Here is a 5,348-nt window from a genome sequence, read left to right on the forward strand (position 1 = left end):
ATATATATATATATCAAAATGCATTGAACTTGGGGTTGAGTTTTGGCCGCACCAGTTATTTACTGTAATTTTGGGCAATTGCTTAATAATTTCGTTTGCACCCTCCTTTATCAGTAAGAGTGAAGGGATTGGATCAGGTGAGTTCTAAGTTCCCTTCAAGATCTAGCATTCTCTAATTCTATTTAAATACCAATAAGAAGACTTCTTTTGCCTGATATTTAATAGATAATTAAATAAAAGTCAACTTACATTTTAGGACATGCAGGAAAAGGTACAGTATGACAAATTTCTGGGCATATAAACCATTTCTGACAACTACTTATTGATTTGTTTCCATAGGTTTCCAACAGTGTTTAAAGACTGTCAGGATAAACTCTTTTGTTTTATTTGTATACAAAGGCAAATAATAGCTATACAAAAAAAATGACTTTTCTCTATATGCTTAGCATCCAATTTTTTCTGAAGCATAACTATAGTCTTTTGGCAATGAAGGTGTAGTTATCCTAAACTCTTCCCTCTGTCTTACATGGAAGGCAGAATTGTCAGTGTTTATTTTAAGAATGGGTTGAACTCTTTGAAAGTGCATTGCTAAGATAACATTTGCCATTTTTGGAGCGGTGGCAGAATTAGTTATTTTTCACATTCATAAATATCTATGTACTAAGTCAGAAATTTTTTTTTTACTTTTTTTAACTTTTTTAAAATTTCATTTTTCTGTTAGTCATTAGACTGCCAGGGACAGAACTATTAATATGTAGTATACACCATCCTTACTCAAACTAAATAAATAAACAAATAAGAAAGAGTAATTTTTTCTTAAACCTTAAAAACTGCTCTGAAAATATCTGAATCACACACTCGATTTCTTTCAGCCTTTCGCATTTACACAGGTCTCTGATGTGCAACAGCTAAATTGTTTAGGTCATATGGTTCTACCTTCCTACTGACGCCTGTTTTACAAGACAGTAGCGTTAGTGCCTAATTATCACATTTTGATAATGCCCTTATTCAAAAGATAAATCATGCTCTTTCACAAAAAACAAAAAATATTCCCCTTAAGTTGAAGACCAATTTTACCTTTCCTAGTTAAAGTATTAGTTATCATGCTATAGGTCCTCTGTGACAAATATGTCTTCTATGAGGGAAACAGCTCTAAGGCAATGAGTGCCTTGTTTATGGTTGCCGTTCAATATATTTCTATTGACTTTAGGTGTAAGCTTTGTTGGTTTTAATTTAACTGGAGTGTATATGTTTATTAAGGACTGTCCAAACCAGTCTGAGAGGGAAAATAGGTTAGAAGTTAGAAAGAAGAACTGGAGCTAAAAATGAGAAAGAAGAACCAGGCCAGGAAGTGATTCAGCCTGCTGGTTTGGTTAAAACGTATTTGTTTTCCAACTATTCATTCATACGGCATCAAAGAAATATTTATTCAGGGCTTAATATTTCCTAGGAAAACAAATGTTGGTCCCGTGAAATTCATCTTCTGAGGATACATGAAAGATATAAATTATTATGTAATATACACAATTTATAAAGATATAAATTAGATAGATTTGTGAAACTAGAGTAATATAAAGTACAGTGGTGATGATAGTAACAAAGATTTATATAGGTCTTATCTATGCTAGGCAATCTTCTAATCAGTTTACATTTACTCTTTACAATAAGAAGCATGAGGCAAATAATTACAACTGTCATTCCCATTTTACGGATGGAAAACTGAAGCACAGGAGGGTACCTGTCCAATGTCAGCGGATTGTGGGTCCGTTGAGAGAAATCACTTTTCACAGAGTGGAGACTGAGTTATCTCAGAGAAGAGATTTCAGTTACAAAGGATCTTGTGTGTGGCAACCACTGAGCCAAGCAGGTCTTTCCAAAATCATGCCTCATGGAAGGGCATTTTTATCGGGAAAGTCCAGAATATTACTTGTACTCCTGAGGAAGGCGGCCATGGATACTAGTCCTACCATCGGATTTCTCTTCCCAGTTATTAGTATGTCCCAGTTAGTAATTTTTAAAGATTATTTCTTGAAAAGAGCTCAATTACTGACAAATTCCCTCTGTATCCCATCTGGATCAATCCTGATGCAAGAAGCGTTTGATCAGAGCACCTTTTATCAGGGACCTAAAGAGGGAGAGGCCCAGAGCTGCCACCAGGTGTCCAGGTATTCGCCTGCCATGCCACAGCCATCTTTGGATGGTTCCCATTGCTTCCTGTTAGTTTCTGACTCTGAGGCATTGCTAGAGAAACCTGTCCTGCCAGTCAGTCTAGAAAAAAACATTACGAAAAATTACTATTCAGGCCAGGCGCAGTGGCTCAAGCCTGGAAACCCAGCACTCTGGGAGGCCGAGGCGGTGGATAACGTGAGATCAAGTGTTTGAGACGAGCCTAGACAACATGGTGAAACCCTGTTTCTTCTAAAAATGCATAAAACTAGCCGGTGCGGTGGTGGATGTCTGTAGTCCCAGCTACTTGGGAGACTGAGGCAGGAGAATCGCTTGAGCCCAGGAGGTGGAGGTTGCAGCAGTGAGCAAGACTCTGTCTCAAAAAAAAAAAAAAAACAAAACAAAACAAAAAACAACAACAAAAAAGACCAGCTCATATGCGTGAAAGTTTACCTGGTATATATGAAAGCAAGACTTATTTTATGAAGTTTAAATTATTAGACAATCTATTTTTTCACCTAAAATAATTAGAGAGAATGATTATGTCCAATTTTTTTGAGAATGCAGGGAAATGAATTCACTTGTCACAGTTGTAGAGCTGTAAATTGGCACAACCTTTTGGGGGAAAAATGGGGATATATTTTGATATAATAAGATATGATAGATGTGCATAAAGATCAACGAACAGTTGTTAATTATAGATGCTTTATTGTAAAGAAAAAATTGGGAAAATTTACCTAGTAATAGGGAACTGGTCAGTTAAACTACGTTATCTCCAAACAATGAGATACCATGTAGGCATTGAAATTCACATTGTGACAGATTATTGATGGGAAAGAGTTAATTATGTATTTAGTATTGAGCTAAAAAATTGACTATCAAATAATATATGCAGTATATCATTTTTATAAAGAATGGTAAATATATATATAATGCAAATGCATAGGCCTATAAAATTGTACTTATAGATAAATATGTGTGTATGTGTAAATAGATAAAGTTCAGAAAATTATTGACTAGCATTTTACTAGTAATAGAATTATGAGAATTTTTAAAAATCTGCATTTAGCAATTAGAACAAAGTAATTACTATAAAAGATTGTTATTAGGTAAAGAGTAAGAAATTCAGATAAAATAAAATGCCTCATTCTCTTCATAACATCACTTATTATTATTTTTAAATAAACCTGGCCCTTCTCACTCACATTTGATCTACAATTTGCCCACATCAGTTACACATCCTTTGGTTATACCCTTCCCTAAGGTCTTTATTAAGGGATATTATAGGTTTTTTAAATTGACTAGTGTACATTATTGCCATCCTGTTCACCTATGAGAAAACAGCTTAGATTTCACAATTAATGAAGGGTAGTGATTCAGCAATGGTATTTGTTTTACTTGAATATTATTCTAGATCAGAGGTCATTATGTGGCAGTGCTTAGGCTGAGGCTGGGCCACAGGTGTTGGGCTTAGCTCCCGTAGTATTCTCTAATATTTAAAAGGCACAAGATTATTTCATATAAAAATCCAGATATGAGGATTCTTTTGAAAAACAGATGGGCCTTACAATGCAGAACTTAAATTCTCACCAGACAGTGATTAGCTGAAGACTAGTAGACATTTTCCTTTATAAATGGGCACACATGCTCCAGTTAGCCATGGCTGCAGCCACTCCTTACCTTACCTTACCTTATTTTGGCTGAAATTCCTTGCCTAAGTTTATAGGCATTTTTGTTGCTGTCTCTTTTTTGGATCACCCCTATTTTCATCATATTTAAAGATTAAGATGAAATTAATGAATTGATAATTTGATGAGTATTTTCTTTATCATCTTAAGTAACATCACCTAGATGACAACTGACCCTCTAATTTCAGAGTTATTTTATTTCCCTAAAAATAATAAGAGTGAGAGATACAGAAAGCAGGGGGTAGATAGAGAGAGAACATAACAAAAGCATTTATCAGAGGAACACATGTAATGTCAAGAAAACTGGTAATTGAAAGATTTTGGTTGTCTGGTTTACAATTTTCTAAGCCATAAAAAATTATTTGTATTTGAACAACTCAACATTCAGTTTGTGTTTTAAAGTAAATTACTGAGCCTTTTTTTTTTTCAACTGCCTCTGAGAATAGGAGAAGGAAATTAATGAAACATTAAAAAGAGACTAGCTTCACAAATTTATAGAAATTAAAAAAATAAAACAGAAAAACAGATTTGCTGGGAATATTACAAGGGTGCAATGATCCCCTGGCCTGTTAGGACATGAGGTATCAACTAATGTGCAATTAAAAAATAAAACCTGTGAGAAGGCAGTGTGGGAGAATAAAAGCCTATTAATGCACTCCTAAGAGTTGAGGTTCTTGCCAGCAGAGCCATCTGTCAAGAGATTACAGAGAAGGAAATTTCTGCAGGAATCTTCCCCTGGGACCAGATAAAGTGCCAAGAAAAGGTGTGTGGCATCAGGAGTGAGGACAAACTCTGAGAGTCCTCTGCAGTGCTTATCACAGACAGAGAGGAAACCATCCACCCACTGATACTCAAGGAAGAGGAAGAGAAGAGAGGGAAGTCTCTGGATTGCTTTTGACCAGAGAAGTGAGATCGGATTGAAAAGAGCTGACAAGAACAAATTCCTTATAAGGTAAGTTAAACTTTGTTGTACTAAACTCTTAAAATTTTCCATAATACAAAGGCAATAAAATAATTTATTCAACGTCTTATACTAAGGGCACTAATGAGAAAATGAATGTTAATTTTATGAGTCATATTACAGAAGATCAGAAATAGCTGAGGAAAAGTAAAATGTCATTTTCTTGAAATCTTGAATTTTGAAGTTTGTGAAAATGCCCAAGATATTATTTAGATAAAATGTTGTACTAATATCCTATTTTCACTTATTTCTTCAAAATAAATGCTGTTTAAAAAGTAATTAAGATAAACTCATGATTATTTGCCTCTTGAGAATTAAGAACATGCCATGCTGTGAAATAATTAAAAACCATATGACCATGAAAGTTACAAGACTTAATAATAGAGAAACATTTTTTTTTAAAGTTTCTGGAATCATGGCAGGAAATGATACTTTGATTTTAAGATTCTAAATAGATCTTAGTTCATTTCCTGATCTATGTTTCTATATGGTAGTATTCTGTATTTTTTAATAATTATTATTCTTATTTCCTT

The 5,348-nt window shown here is 34.1% G+C and overlaps 1 long non-coding RNA gene across 1 annotated transcript in view; it reads left to right on the forward strand.

The window, feature by feature from the left end:
• The window catches only part of LOC108528173 (uncharacterized), a 49,091-nt gene that overhangs the window by 15,786 nt on the left and 27,957 nt on the right, over positions 1-5,348 (forward strand). Inside the window, exon 2 of the long non-coding RNA XR_001885043.1 lies at positions 4,580-4,806. This is a non-coding gene — a long non-coding RNA (uncharacterized LOC108528173). The remainder of the gene's footprint in view (positions 1-4,579; positions 4,807-5,348) is intronic.

This window comes from Rhinopithecus bieti, unplaced genomic scaffold (assembly GCF_001698545.2).
Source record: "Rhinopithecus bieti isolate Rb0 unplaced genomic scaffold, ASM169854v2 scaffold_5026, whole genome shotgun sequence".
In the NCBI taxonomy this organism is placed as follows: Eukaryota; Metazoa; Chordata; class Mammalia; order Primates; family Cercopithecidae; genus Rhinopithecus; species Rhinopithecus bieti.